The sequence below is a fragment of the Bos indicus genome, chromosome 23, assembly GCF_029378745.1.
Source record: "Bos indicus isolate NIAB-ARS_2022 breed Sahiwal x Tharparkar chromosome 23, NIAB-ARS_B.indTharparkar_mat_pri_1.0, whole genome shotgun sequence".
In the NCBI taxonomy this organism is placed as follows: domain Eukaryota; kingdom Metazoa; phylum Chordata; class Mammalia; order Artiodactyla; family Bovidae; genus Bos; species Bos indicus.
In genome coordinates, this window is record NC_091782.1 from 34,180,290 (window position 1) to 34,195,685 (window position 15,396).

Genomic DNA, 15,396 nt, shown 5'->3' on the forward strand with positions numbered 1-15,396 from the left:
CTGCCTTCAGTCATTATGAGGCACCTCGAAACAGCAGATCAGGGATCCTAATTTGCTTTGCTCAAGGTGTGTCATTCATTCACACAAGCATACCATAGAGTTAGTAAAGTACAGCAGAAAACATGTTTTCTAGGAGAAGAAAGAACTAGTGCTCCAAGTGTCCTTACCTTCTCCTGAAGAATCCCAGACAAGCCCCCAGGATGAAGGGTTGTTGCTGAGCCGAGAAAGACGCCGGGATTTTTGGCCACTGGAGAACAGGAATTCAATCCAGGGCCAATGACAAGGCTTGTCAGCAATCCCACTGCTTGGCATACACACTGAGGAAACCAGAAGGGAAAGAGACACTTGTACCCCAATGTTCATCGCAGCACTGTTTATAATAGCCAGGACATGGAAGCAACCTAGATGTCCATCAGCAGATGAATGGATAAGAAAGCTGTGGTACATATACACAATGGAGTATTACTCAGCCATTAAAAAGAATACATTTGAATCAGTTCTAATGAGGTGGATGAAACTGGAGCCTATTATACAGAGTGAAGTAAGCCAGAAGGAAAAACATAAATACAGTATACTAACGCATATATATGGAATTCAGAAAGATGGTAACGATAACCCTGTATACGAGACAGCAAAAGAGACACTGATGTATAGAACAGTCTTATGGACTCTGTGGGAGAGGGAGAGGGTGGGAAGATTTGGGAGAATGGCATTGAAACATGTGAAATGTCATGTATGAAACGAGATGCCAGTCCAGGTTCAGTGCACGATGCTGGATGCTTGGGGCTGGTGCGCTGGGATGGCCCAGGGGGATGGTATGGGGAGGGGGGAGGGAGGAGGGTTCAGGATGGGGCGCACGTGTATACCTGAAATTTTTTTAATTTTAAAAATTAAAAAAAAAAAATAAATGTTGATAACTAAAAAAAAAATAAAATAAAATAAAATAGTGAAGACAAAAAAAAAAAAAAAGTTTTACTAAACTGTAAGAGATAGAGAAAGCTTCTGACATAGATATCAGAAGGGGGCAGAAAGAGTGCCCCCCTGCTAGTCTTTAGCCAGATGTTATATAGCTTCTGCTGCTGCTGCTGCTGCTAAGTCGCTTCAGTTGTGTCCAACTCTATGATCACTGGCCAGAACACTGGAGTGGGTTGCCATTTCCTTCTCCAATGCATGAAAGTGAAAAGTGAAAGTGAAGTCACTCAGTCTTGTCTGACGCTTAGCGACCCCATGGGCTGCAACCCACCAGGCTCCTCTGTCCATGGGATATAGCTTCTAGCAGTCTGCTAATTGGAGAAAGGAAATGCCTCAAAACTCAGAGACTGGCACTAGGCCCCTCACCACAACATGCATTTTGAGATAACATTGGCACAAAGTGAGTGGGCCATAAAATGACTGACATGAATCTTGAAGAAGGGCAGGTTTCCAAGCAAATACATTCTCATTAACATAGCTTAAGAGAACATTTGCATGAGTAAAACATACTGGTTTGTCAAGTCAGTTCTGAGTCTTAGACAGAACCACCTTGAAGACAGCCTAGGGTAAATACGTATTAAGACAAATATTTCCATTAAAAAAAATGGAAAAACCTTAGCTCAAGGTTTGAGAACAGTTAAGTTCAGGTGGAACCACGTGTTGTTACGGCAACACAGAATTTTAAAAGAAACCTCTTTTTAAATTTGTATAGAGAAGGGGAGAAAATCTTAACACTTGTTGGTTTCCTCCTGCCGCTTAAGAGAGAGATAAAAATGTTCATTTTTATCTCATAAAAAATGACACTTGCAGCATATTTCCTCTGGAGACCCCTGCCCTTCCTGCCTGTTACACTCTCATTCCCCCGTTTTCTTTTAGGAGAATTAGGTTACCTAGGGAAAGAGACATCATTCTGGTTCTATAACTGCTTCTGAGCTGATAAGGGGTGTCATCCCTAAATTGGTTTTCCTAACCCTCATAATGAGAGTCTCTGATCCAGGGGCCCCAAGTAGTAGTTGGAGGAAGCTGCTGCAGTCGCAGGAGTTTGAGCAACCATTTGTAACTTAAAAGCCTTCATGCGACTAGAAACAAATCCAGCTACACAATTACAGATGCAGGGAGCAAACAGCAAAAACAGAACAATCAGAATTATTGCAATTGGGATAGTTTTCCACTATAGGGAACTAGTTAACGTCTCCCAAAGTGAGGCAATTGAGGCTTCAGGAGTATCCATAGCCTGAGTCATCTTGTTCATGTGTTTAGTAAAGTGAGTAACATTAGTGCTCATATCAGGTATATATGTACAGCACTGGGTATGAATAATGGCACAAGTTCCTCCTTGTGCAGCTGTCTGAATAACTAAGGCCAATCTGTTTTGTAAAACCATCTTTTTAATTTGTATTTGTTCAGCATTAAGAGCTGAAATAGCTTTTTGAGAATCTTGTAAAGCCTGTTGAGTAAAGTTAGTCAGAGCATCCACTTGTAGCATAACATCTGTAGTTCCCAGAGAGGGAACTAATACTGCAGCCAAATAACCATACCAGTGAAATACAGACCTTGCCCAGCAAGTTCTAAGGTGTGGTAAATTAGCAGGCTTCTCTGGAAACTCTGAAAATATGAAACCATGAGTAAAAGCTAGAACTAGGGTACATCTCTCTATCCAGCCAGGGGGAAGCCATGCCCATAGGTAAGAGACACATATCCAGTAGGTCCCGTTTGGAGCAAGGCAGTGTGACTGAGATATCCAGTCCCAATCAGTGCCTGGCCAGGCAAAGGGAAGACCTGAACTGGGGTTGGAAAACACGAGAATGATTACATTGCATGTTTCCTTAGGCAAAAAACCCAATTGTTTCCAAACATTATAATTAAGTTGTTGGCTAACTTCTGGGGACAGCTCTATTTGTTCCTAGCATATTGGGGTACTAGATATTAGATGTCCCTTTTCAGGAGTTAGCCTTATAACCTCATCCCATATTTGATAAACATCAGGTAAAAAGCCACCAAATCTAGACCCATTTACCTTCTTATGTGTAGCAAAATAATCATTAAACCAAGACAGTGTATAATCAAAATTAAAAGTCACATTATGTCCATAGTTAAAGTATAAAGTGTTGCACCAGTCCATTTTAGGATTGTTAGATGTCATCAGATAAAGAAGAGGCATCACATATGATTGTTGTTGTTGAAGGTATTTGCAGACTTGGAGAAAGTCATTTCCTTGAAGTGGAAATGCCCACTATGGGAAACCTTCCACTGATGAAGAGGGGAGTGCTCCACAGACCCAGCAGTTAGACTGATTGTGGAATGCAGCATAGGAGTGAGCCCAGGACAGGAAGGCATTGTCTTGAGGATCAAATGGCAGACTCAGGATTTTTGGAGTCAGCAGAAGCAGGCTCACATAGATTCTCAGGCCCATCTGAAAAGTACAAAGTCAGAGCATAGAAAGTAAAGACATAAAATGACATCACTTAGTTCTGGTCAGGGTGCCATCTCTTAACTCAAGTGTAATGTACCCACGAATCAATTCCTGGCACTTTGACAGCTGTGGGAGAAGAAAGAATAACCTGGTAAGGGCCTTCCCAGAGGGGCTCAAGGGATTGGCCCCCAGATCCCAATGTTTTTATCAGGGCCTTGGTTCTTGGCTCAAATAGAGGCTTGCTTGACTCAGAGGCTGGGTCAGGAGTCACCTCCTGGAGTTCTGCTAATGCCTGTTGAAAAACTGAGAGCTTAGTTACATAATTAGTTAATTCCAAGGCTTCAGGGTCTAAAACAATGTCTGTGTGTAAGAAAGGCCTTCCATAAATACATTCAAAGGGGGACAGTCCCTCATTTTGGGGGACAGTTCTAGCCCTCATTAAAGCTATGGGTAGAATTTTAATCCAGTTGTCCTGCATCTCTTGAGTTAATTTGCGCAGTCATTATCTTTTTTTCCAACTTTCCTGAGTTTAGGGGTCTCCAGGAACAGTGTAAGTAATATTCTATTCCTAGAGCTTTTGACACGCCTTGAGTTATAGCAGCTTTAAAGGCGGAGCCATCGTCACTCTGAAGGCTCCATGGAAGCCCAAACCTGGGAATAATTACATGGATTAAAATTCTTGTAACCTCCTTAGCCTGTTCACTATGACAGGGAAAAGTCTGAATCCATTCAGTAAAAGTATCCACCCAAACTTTTAAGCAAGAATATCCACTTGCTTTTGGCATATGAGTAAAACAATTTTGCAGTCCTCTCCAGGATATTTTCTACTTCGTTGGAACCCAGATTTTGCTAGCTTTTCAGTCTTTGGGTTACTTTTCTGACAAACCTCACATCTTTTGATAATTTTCTTTAACGTTTTTGTTACATTTTTACCTTCAAACAAATGACAAGCCATCTGATAAGTATTCTCAACACCTAAATGAAAGCTCTGGTGCAAACCCTTAAGAATTTTCCATTGAGCATTTTCAGGAATTATTAATCGTCCATCCTCAGACTGTAACCATCCTTTATTAGTAACCTTTGCTCCTCTTTTTTCGTATCTTTCTAATTCTTCCTCAGTATATTGTGTTTTTTCCTGTTCCACAGGTCCTCTCCAGATCAAAGCCATCTGCAGTGAATGGGGTTTCATAAAGTGCCCCTTTTCTGGCTTGACAGCCAGCCAGCTACTTCTTTAGGACAATATATAGCAGTTAAAAGCAGTTAAAAATCTCTCAGTCTCTCTGAAATGCTTAATAGGTTCTCCTGTTGCCATTTTAAACTGTCTTTCTTTCCATATTGCAGCTTGAGCATGTAAAGTCAAATAAGCATACTTACAATCAGTGTAGATATTTACTCACTGCCCTTTGCTTAACTCTAGGGCTCAGGTAAGAGCCACAAGCTCCACTAGCTAAGCACTCATTCCCGGGGGAGAGATTTTGCTTCTAAAACCTGTTCAGCCGTCACCACGGGGTAACCTGCTTTATGCTTCCTGTCCTGAACTAACGAACTGCCGTCTGTAAATATTTCCATGTCAGGATTGTCTAATGGGGTATCCATCAGATCTTCCCAAGCTGCATAGTTTAAAGTTAGAAATTGGGAACAATCGTGATCAGGTGTTTCATTTTCCTTCTCAGGAAGGAAAGTGGCAGGATTTACGTTTCCACAAACTTTAAGCTAAATTATTGGTCCTTCTAACGACAATGACTGATATTTAAGAAGCCGACTGTCTGTCATCCAAGTATTAACCTTAGAGTTTAGGAATACACTCCTATAGGCTTCTGGTGAGGCTTTTGGGGTTGTGTCAAAACTCCCACGGCCATACCTTTTCTTTCAGCGACAAACAAATTAAATTCTGACCTTGTGGGCAAGCTCAAAGAAGGAGCTTGCAGGAGAGCAGTCTGAAGAGCCTTAAAAGCCATTTGAGTCTCTGGGGACCAAACCAGCTTGTCAGTTTGGGCCTGCTGAGTTTCATTTATAAATTTATATAAAGGCTGGGCAAGTTCCCCATAACCCGGAATCCAAATGCAGCAGTAGCCTGTGATTCCTAAAAATCCTCTCAATTGTCTTAAAGTCATAGGTAGGGGATAATTTAGTATAGGTGTAATTCTCAGGACCTACGGCCCTAGTCCCTTCTGATATGATTAGGCCCAGATATTTAACAGATTGTTGACAGAGCTGAGCCTTTTCCCTTGATGCCCTATAACTGCAGCATGCCAGAAAGTTTAAGAAATCTTCTGAGGCTTGTGAGCAAGCTTCCTCTGTCTCAGCACAGAGCAGAATATCATCTCCATATTGTAACACCACTGCCTCGGAGCTATTAAAGTTTTGTAGATCCCCTGACAAACTTTGCCCAAACATGTGGGAGCTGTCATGAAATCCCTAGGGCAAAACTGTCCAGGTTAACTGAGAAGCTGGCTGAGTAGGGTCTTCAAAGGCAAATAGAAATTGACTTTCCTCTGCCAAAGGCATTGAATAGAAGGCATCTTTTAAATCAATTACTGAGAAATATTTGGCTCATTCAGGAATTTCAGACAACAGAGTGTAAGGATTAGGCACCATGGGTATAAAGGAACTACAGCCTCATTTATTATTTGTAAATCTTCAACTAGTCTCCATTTATCATTTGATTTCTTTATACCCAAAATAGGAGTGTTTCATGGACTGTTACGGGGATTTAACAGTCCCTGCTCCTTTAAATTCCCAACGATGGGTTTTAACCCTTCCTTAACCTCAGGTTTCAGTGGATACTGCTTTTTATGTGGAAATAAATGTGGGTCTATGAGCTTGACAGCTACAGGAATAGCATTTTGTGCTCAACCCACAGGTTTTCCATCAGCCCACACTCTAGGATTTACATTGTGTTCAATTCATGGGAGAGAAAGGGAGAACTCCATATTCATGAAAACAGAGGTATGGACCCTGCTCAATATACTCCAGCACGATCAGAAATTCTTGTGAAAATAGCTCAGAGTCCCAGTTGTGGCTTAGAGGACAACTGAAATAAAAACGTTTATGTAGTCTAGCCCCTTTACAGAAGCGGATCAGGGAGAAAGTGGGCCAGGGGCTTCAATATGCACAGAGTAGTTTGCCCCAGCGTCCAAAAGGAAATCAACGGATTGGCCCCCCACAGTTATAAATACCCGGGGTTCCTCAGGTGTAATTAGGCCAGGAGCTTGTGTGGGGACCCCCAGGCACCTTCAGTCCTGATTGTCTTGAAATTCTGACCCCTGAAACCTACGCCTCTGGGGGCAGTCTTTCCTCCAGTGTGGTCCCTTGCAGACCAGACATGGAGCCAGGAGCGGCTTAGATGCCTGAGGGCAATCTTGCTTGAGGTGCCTCTCCTTTCCACAGTAATAGCAAACCCATCCCTTTACACCTGGGTCCCTCTGGGCATTTCTCTCAGGCTGTTTAAGAATGGTTCTAACAGCCATTACAAGGGCTTCCCATGTTCCTTTGTCTTTCTCTGCCTTTCTTTCTTTTCCTTATATTCCCTACCATAAGACTGTCTGAGCCAGTTGCAACAGATTATCTAAAGACTGATTTGGTCCATACACCTGTTTTAATAGCTTATGGTGGATATCTGGAGCCGACTGAGAAATCTATCTTTTAACATCACTCTTCCCTCTTCACTTTCAGGATCAATCTCAGTGAATCTGTGAAGGGCTTCCCTCAGTTTATCTAGGAATTTACCAGAAGCTTCCTTCTCTTCCTGTTTTATGTTTGCCAATTTGGCATAGTTTAAAGTCTTAGCATGCGCTTGCCTGAGTCCTTCAAGAACACATCTGACAAAGTGACCCTGATCCCATCTTCCTTTAGCTGTGTTATAGTCCCAATCTAGGTCTATAGTTGGGACCACCTGATTCCCAGTGTGGAGGGCAGCTATCTCGTCTTCCCTCTTCCCTACTGATTCATTACCAAGCCATTCATCTCCATAGGCAACCACTTTCCCCAAAACTTGAGTTTTTGAGTTGGAAGTTAGCAATTGTCCCAGGATATACATCACATCCTTCCAAGTAAGGTCATAAAGCAGAGTAACACCCTTAAAAGCTCTAATATATTTTTCTGGGTCCTCTGAATAATCTCCCAGATCCTCCTTGATTCTTTGTATTTCTTGGTAAGAAAAGGGCTTATTAACTCTCACAGATTGATTATTTCTCCTGTTGGGTGCTTCATGAAGAGGCTTTTCCTCAACCTCTCAGGCTGCTCTGCACATATGATCCCAGGGATAGATGGGAGAAACCTGCTTTTCTTTATCTCTTTGTCTCCTGTCCTCCATCTCATCCTGTATTTCATCCTTAGTTTTTGCTGTCTGAGCTTCTCTTACTTCGATTTTCTGAACTTCCATTGAAATCACGGTAGTCTGAGGTTGTACTGAGACAGGGGTTGTTTGGACCTCTACCTGGGCAGTTTGAATTTCAGTTTGGGTTTTTACCAAGACCAAGGCAACCCTTCCTGGAGGGGGGCGGGAAGGGGGGTGGTTTCCTGACTTTCAGTTTGATCAGTTTGGAGTCCTGGGTATGGGGACAAAGTAGGAGGACAGGAGGGAGCTGAAGGTTTCATATCCAAATCTATACCCTTAGGACATAAGTCTGGCATGTCTCGCAGAGAGAAAAAGGGCAACATATATGCTACTTTTACTCATTTCCCTGGTTTTCTACAGAACCAGTCTAGCTACTGTTTGCCATCCTCTAGTGGATACTGTGGCCATGCAGTATCACATAGGAAGATCAGGCATGTCTTTAAGCTCTGGGGATCAAATCTACCCCAGTTTTTCAGGGTACAGTTCAAAGGAGTGACGCTGGAATTGTTAGCTCCCATCTGTAAGAGAGGGAAAAAAAGTAACTAGTGCCCTCTTTCTACTGTAGGCATCCCTCCCTGCTCTAGATGGGGGTGTAGACAGACTTTACACTGAAGCTTTTGAGAGGGTAACAGGCAGGAAGGCCAGGGGTCTCCAAACAGAGGAAGTAGACTGCAAGTGTCAGACATTTTTTCTCTCTCTCTTAAGCAGCAGGAGGAAACAAACAAATGTTAAGATTTTTTCCCTTCTCTATACAAATTTAAAAAGAGATTTCTTTTAAAATTCTGCACTGCCGTAACATACCTGCTTCCACCTGAACTTAACTTCTCTCAAACCTTGAGCTAACCAATGCATTTTTCTTATGGAAATGTTTGTCTTAAGCTATATTAATGAACTATGTATTTACCCTAGACTCTTGTCTTCGAGGTGGTTCTGTCTAAGACTCAGAACTGAATTGACAAACCAGTATGTTTTACTTGTGCAAATATTCTCTTAAGCTATGTTAATGAGAATATATTTGCTTAGAAACCTGACTTTCTTCAAGATTCATGTCAATCATTTTATGGCCCAGGACAACTCAGTGCCAGTGTTATCTCAAAATGCATGTTGTGGGTGAGGGGCCCAGTGCCAGTCTCTGAGTTTTGAGACATTTCCTTTCTCCAATTAGCAGACTTCTAGTAGTTATATTTCAGTGTTGACCATCTGGTGATGTCCATGTGTAGAGTCTTCTCTTGTGTTGTTGGAAAAGGGTGTTTGCTATGACCAGTGCGTTCTCTTGGTAAAACTCTATTAGCCTTTGCCCTGCTTCATTCCATATTCCAAGCCCAAATTTGCCTGTTACCCCAGGTGTTTCTTGACTTCCTACTTTTGCATTCCAGTCCCCTATAATGAAAAGGACGTCTTTTTTGGGTGTTAGTTCTAAAAAGTCTTGGAGGTCTTCATAGAACCGTTCAACTTCAGCTTCTTCAGCATTACTGGTTGGGGCATGGGCTTGGATTACTGTGATATTAAATGGTTTGCCTTGGAAACAAACAGAGATCATTCTTTCGTTTTTGAGATTGCATCCAAGTACTGCATTTCGGACTCTTTTGTTGACCATGATGGCTACTCCATTTCTTCTAAGGGATTCCTGCCTGCAGCAGTAGATATAATGGTCATCTGAGTTAAGTTCACCCAAAATTCTGAAAGAGATGGCAATACCAGACCACCTGACCTGCCTCTTGAGAAACCTATATGCAGGTCGAGAAGCAACAGTTAGAACTGGACATGGAACAACAGACTAGTTCCAAATAGGAAAAGGAGTATGTCAAGGCTGTATATTGTCACCCTGCTTATTTAACTTCTTTGCAGAGTACATCATGAGAAACACTAGGCTGGAAGAAGCACAAGCTGGAATCAGGATTGCCGGGAGAAATATCAATAACCTCAGATATGCAGATGACACCACCTTTATGGCAGAAAGTGAAGAAAAACTAAAGAGCCTCTTGATGAAAGTCAAAGTGGAGAGTGAAAAAGTTGGCTTAAAGCTCAACATTCAGAAAACAAAGATCATGGCATCTGGTCCCATCACTTCATGGGAAATAGATGGGGAAACAGTGGAAACAGTGTCAGACTTTATTTTTTGGGGCTCCAAAATCACTGCAGATGGTGATTGCAGCCATGAAATTAAAAGACGCTTACTCCTTGGAAGGAAAGTTATGACCAACCTAGATAGCATATTGAAAAGCAGAGACATTACTTTGCCAACAAAGGTCCGTCTAGTCAAGGCTATGGTTTTTCCAGTGGTCATGTATGGATGTGAGAGTTGGACTGTGAAGAAAGCTGAGCACCGAAGAATTGATGCTTTTGAACTGTGGTGTTGGAGAAGACTCTTGAGAGTCCCTTGGACTGCAAGGAGATCCACCCAGTCCATTCTAAAGGAGATCAGTGCTGGGTGTTCTTTGGAAGGACTGATGCTAAAGCTGAAACTCCAGTACTTTGGCCACCTCATGCAAAGAGTTGACTCGTTGGAAAAGACTCATGCTGGGAGGGATTGGGGACAGGAGGAGAAGGGGACAACAGAGGATGAGATGGCTGGATGGCATCATCGACTTGATGGACATGAGTTTGAGTGAACTCTGGGAGTTGATGATGGATAGGGAGGCCTGGCATGCTGCAATTCATGGGGTCCCAAAGAGTCAGACACAACTGAGCGACTGAACTGAACTGAACTGAGTAGCTATAAAACATCCAGCTAAAGACTAGCAAGGAGATACTTTTTCTGCCCCTTTCTGATGTCTATGTCAGAAGATTTCTCTATCTCTTTTATACTTTAATAAAACTTTATTACACAAAAGTTCTGAGCAATCAAGCCTCGTCACTGGCCCTAGATTTAATTCTTCTCCTTTGGAAGCCAAGAATCGCAGTGTCTTTCACAGCTCAGCAACAACCTTTCAGTAACATCTTGCAAAACTGAGTACAATATCACAACCAGGATATTGACATCGATATAATCAAGATATTGACTATTTCCATTGCTACAAGGATTCCTTTTGTTGCCTTTTTATACCCACAGACACTTCTCTGCCACCCCCCTCCTCAACTCTTGGGCCACTAATATATTCTGTTTCTTATGCCATTTCAAGAATGTTACAAAAATTGAATTTATGGTGGGTGATCTTTTGGGATTGGCTTTTTAAAGTAGACTATTTTTTAAAGCAGTTTTAGATTAAAAGCAGAAAAATTGGGCAGCAAGTACAGAGACTTCACATGAACCTATTCTCCCTCTACATTAGTGTGGTACATTTGTTACAATTACTGAACAACTACTGATATGTTATTAACTACAGTCCACAGCTTTTATCAGGGTTCACTCTGTGTTGTACAGTTCCATGGATTTTGACAAATGCATAATGTTGTGTATCTACCTTATAGCATCATACAGAGTGGTTTCCCTGCCCTAAAAGTCCTGTGTGCTCCACCTATTCATCCCTGCCCCCTCCCACTATCAAACCGTGACAACCATTGACCTTTTTACTGTCTCTATAGTTTTACCTTTTCCAGGATGTCATTAGTTGGACCAATATAGTATGTTGTCTTCTAGACTGACTTCTTTCACTTAGAAGTGTGCCTTTAAGGTTCCTCCATGCTTTTTCATAGCTTGATAGTTCATTTCTTCTTATCACTGAGTAATACTCCATTGTATGGGTATAACATAGTATATTTATCCATTCACCTAATTGAATAACATCTTACTTTCCAATTTTTGGAAATTGTGAGTAAAGCTGCTATAAGTATTTTGTGTATGTGAATGAATGTATATATAAATTCATTTGGATAAATACCTAGGAGTACAATTGCTGGATCAAATAGCCAGTGTTTACTCTTGTAAGAAGCTGTGTCTTCTGTAGACATAAAGAACAGACTTGTGAACACAGAGAGAGAAAGAGAGGGTGGTTCGAATTGAGAGAGTAGGATTAAAACCTGCACCTTACCATATGTAAAATAGATAGCTAGTGGGAAGTTGCTGTATGACACAGGGAACTCAACCAGGTGCTCTGTGACAACATAGAGGGTGGAATGGGGTCGGAGGTGGAAAGGAGGTCCAAGCGGGAGGGGACCTATGTATACTTAATGGCCGATTCACATTGTTGTATGGCAGAAACCAACACAACATTGTAAAGCAATTATCCTTCAGTTAAAATTAAAAGGAAAAAAAAGGAAATTGTGTCTTCCAAAGTGGCCATACCATTTTTCATTACAAACACCAATAAATGTGTTTTCCTGTTGCTCCATCTCCCACCTAGAGTTTGGTGTTGTCAGTGTTTTGGATTTTGGTCATTCTAAAAGATGTGAGATAATAGTGACATCTCATTGTAGTTTTAATTTACAATTCCCTTCCCTGGTGGTTCAGACGGTAAAAAACCTGCCTGCAGGATGGGAGACCTGGGTTCTATCCCTGGGTCAGGAAGATCCCCTGGGGGAGGGCTTGGCAACCCACTTCAGTATTCTTGCCTGGAGAATTCCATGGACAGAGGAGCCTGGTGGGCTGCAGTTCATGGGGTGGCAAAGTCAGACACAGCTGAGCAACTAACACTTAGTGACATATGATATTGAAAAACTTTTCATGTGCTTATTTGCTATCTGTGTATCTTTTTCAGTGAAATGTCCTTTATGATTTTTGTCCATTTTCTAATTAGATTGTTTGATATTTTTAACTGTTGAATTTTGGAAGTTCTCTACACATTTGTAGCTGTTAACAAATTTTCACAAACTGGATAATTTAAAACAACAGAAATTTGTTCCCATATAATATTGGCAGAACAAAGTCCAAAATCTGCCAAGTGCCAGTCCAAGTGCTGGCAGAATTGGTTCTTTCTGGATGCTCTGAGGGAAAGTTTGTCCCCTGCTTCCCTTCTAGTTTCTGGTGGCTTCCAGGAGTCTGTTGTGTTCCTTGTTTTGTGGCTGTATCTCTTCGATTTCTACCTTTATCTTTCATGAAATATTCTCTTCTATGTCCCTTTTCTTCTGTCTCTTATAAGAACACTTGTTACTGGATTTACACCCTACTGGGGTCCTTGAGAGTTTCTGAGACCCTGGATTACTCGGAAAGAACACAGGTACCAACTAGAATCCAAACAGAGTCTGAATGGTTGGGATAAAGGAGAATGAGAAGAAAGGTGTTAGGAATGAAACAACTTATGTAAGACTTAACATTTCTCTGTGGTAACAAGGTGAGAGACAATTCATTTGCGGAATCCCAAATTTTGCAGCCAGATTTTTTAAAGGGGTAAACTGTCAGTGATCTAATACCATTGTTTTATTTCAGTGAATGCAGCAGGCTAGCTCTTATTTCCAGCAGCATGCTATTTGCCATTAGTATGTATAATATATATATAATTATATATATAATGTATACATATATATATATATAATGGTCATATATTATTGGTTCTGATGGGTTTAGTTGGACCATATAGGAAAGTGAAATTCAAGATGGAAAAGACAAGACAGTATCATTTTTATTCCTACTAGGTAGAAAGAGCTTGAAGCCAAACTTAGTTAAATGTAATCCAGGTCTGATAAATCGCAAGATTTCAAATGACTCATGAGGTAAGAAAAGGAACCATGAGTGACAGACTGACCTAGTTCACTGCCTTTATACGGATTCTGGCAGTAGAGGTAAGGACTGGAAACATTCCTCCACAAAATGGATCACCATCCCCAAAGGATGATCTCATCAGAATGTTCTGCTGCTGCTGCTAAGTCACTTCAGTCATGTCCGACTCTGTGCGACCCCATAGACGGCAGCCCACCAGGCTCCCCCGTCCCTGGGATTCTCCAGGCAAGAACACTGGAAAGTGAAAGTGAAGTCGCTCAGTCGTGTCCGACTCTTCTAGACCCCATGGACTGCAGCCTACCAGGCTCCTCCATCCATGGGATTTTCCAGGCAAGAGTACTGGAGTGGGTTGCCATTGCCTTCTCCAACAAGAACACTGGAGTGGGTTGCCATTTCCTTCTCCAATGTGTGAAAGTGAAGTCACTCAGTCATGTCTGACCCTTAGCGACCCCATGGACTGCAGCCTACCAGGCTCCTCTGTCCATGGGATTTACCAGGCAAGAGTACTGGAGTGGGCTGCCATTTCCTTCTCCATCAGAATGTACTAATGATCCACAAATACTCTCAAAGGGCCAGCCACACCCCTTGTTTGGTGTTAAATTTGTCTTTAAATTGCCTCTTTTGATCTCAGCAAGGCAGCAGTGAATGGTGGCATGAAACAAGATCTTAATTCTCTGCCCAGGAATTGAACCTGGGTATCCTGGGTAAGAACCAGGAATCCTAGCCACCAGACCAGCAAGGGCTAAAGGCTAGAAGCTATTTTCCTCTAGATCTTTGCTCCCAGTGAAAAATACATTTATCCCAGAGGCAGAAACTGTAAATGCAGGTACAAAGTTTATTATTACGGACATAGCACAACAACAAGTGGGAGAGCACATAGAGAAATCATTTGTTTAGTTAGGACAGAAGCAAGGCAGAGATGCACCCCTGGAGAGAAAGAGTGTGGACATCCTCCCTAGTGAGGAGGAGCACAGTAAAGAGGCGGTTAAGTCATTTATATAGGGCAGTTCTTCCAGGTCTTTGTCTGCCTTTAGCCAATTATCTGGTTTCTTTTTTCACACCTGACCTACTCTGGGACACTCCTCTAGGGTTCACTCACTCCTCAGCCAAGATGGATCTCAAAGTGAAGGTTTCTGGGAGGAGCAAGACTTATTATGGCCTGGCATTATCCCTTGACTTGTGACCCACAAGGAGCCTTTCTGTGCGTGTGTAATGTCTCCCTTGTCCCAAAAGAGGGGGGGACAAGGATCCCTTAATCCTTTACTCAAACAGAGTTTTCCCCTCTTTGTCCTTACCATGACTATTACCTTAAGGTGTTTACAAGACACGAACACTGGCTGTTTACCCTGTTTCTGTTGTTACTTCCATTTCAGAGGGCACACAGGAGGCTGATTGTAAATACCTTAACTGGAGCCCACCTATCTCTTGTCTCAGGAAATGCTAACGGTTGTAGGCATCCAGCCTGAAGCCCACATCTTCATGCCACATGAAATGGAAACAGGAGGCCAATTGTAGATGGCTAACCTGGAGCCCATCTAATCTTCTACATCAATACCATTAGAAGAAAGAAAAATTCCATTTCTTTGCTAAATTTCATCCTTTGCCTCCCATATTCTGTATTTATCTCAGTGAGACACCATGATTAAAAACACAGGGCCATTTCATTTCACTAAAGATTGCTGTGATGAAGGGCCAAGATTAATGTTCAAAAACAATTCACTGACATGCTGGACAGGGTTTTTGTTGTGTCTCTATATCTCAGATTCCAATCTCTCTAAGGGCTCAATCTCAGTAGCTTTTCTTTCTGTTCTCAGGGTTCCTCATTAGAATATGTTTAATGTCTCCCCTCTTTTCTTTAATCTATTTGAGTTATGTGTTTCATTTGCAAGCACACTTGTCTAGCAAATTCAAGTGACAGCTTTCAGTTTGGCACAGCAAATGTGATGTTCTTCCTTCCTGTAAACATCCACAGGTGTACAGGGTCCTGAACAAGGCACTTTGGTTTAAAATTCAGGCCCAGGGACAGGGTTCCCTGAGGCAGGCCGTTACATATAAACAGTATCCTTTTAGTGAACA

General features: G+C 41.9%; 1 protein-coding gene and 1 pseudogene across 27 annotated transcripts in view; one reads left to right on the forward strand and one right to left on the reverse strand.

Annotated features, from left to right (window-relative positions):
- The window catches only part of SLC17A1 (solute carrier family 17 member 1), a 247,276-nt gene that overhangs the window by 111,651 nt on the left and 120,229 nt on the right, over positions 1-15,396 (forward strand). The window contains exon 13 of one of the 27 annotated variants that reach the window (XM_070777580.1): positions 9,573-10,557. The exons of the other annotated variants lie outside the window; for them this stretch is intronic. The gene's annotated coding sequence lies outside the window, so the exon portion shown is untranslated. Of the gene's footprint in view, positions 1-9,572; positions 10,558-15,396 lie in introns of those variants that run through there. 27 annotated transcript variants of the gene reach the window in all.
- LOC139178825 (endogenous retrovirus group PABLB member 1 Env polyprotein-like) lies at positions 970-8,101 on the reverse strand (annotated as a pseudogene).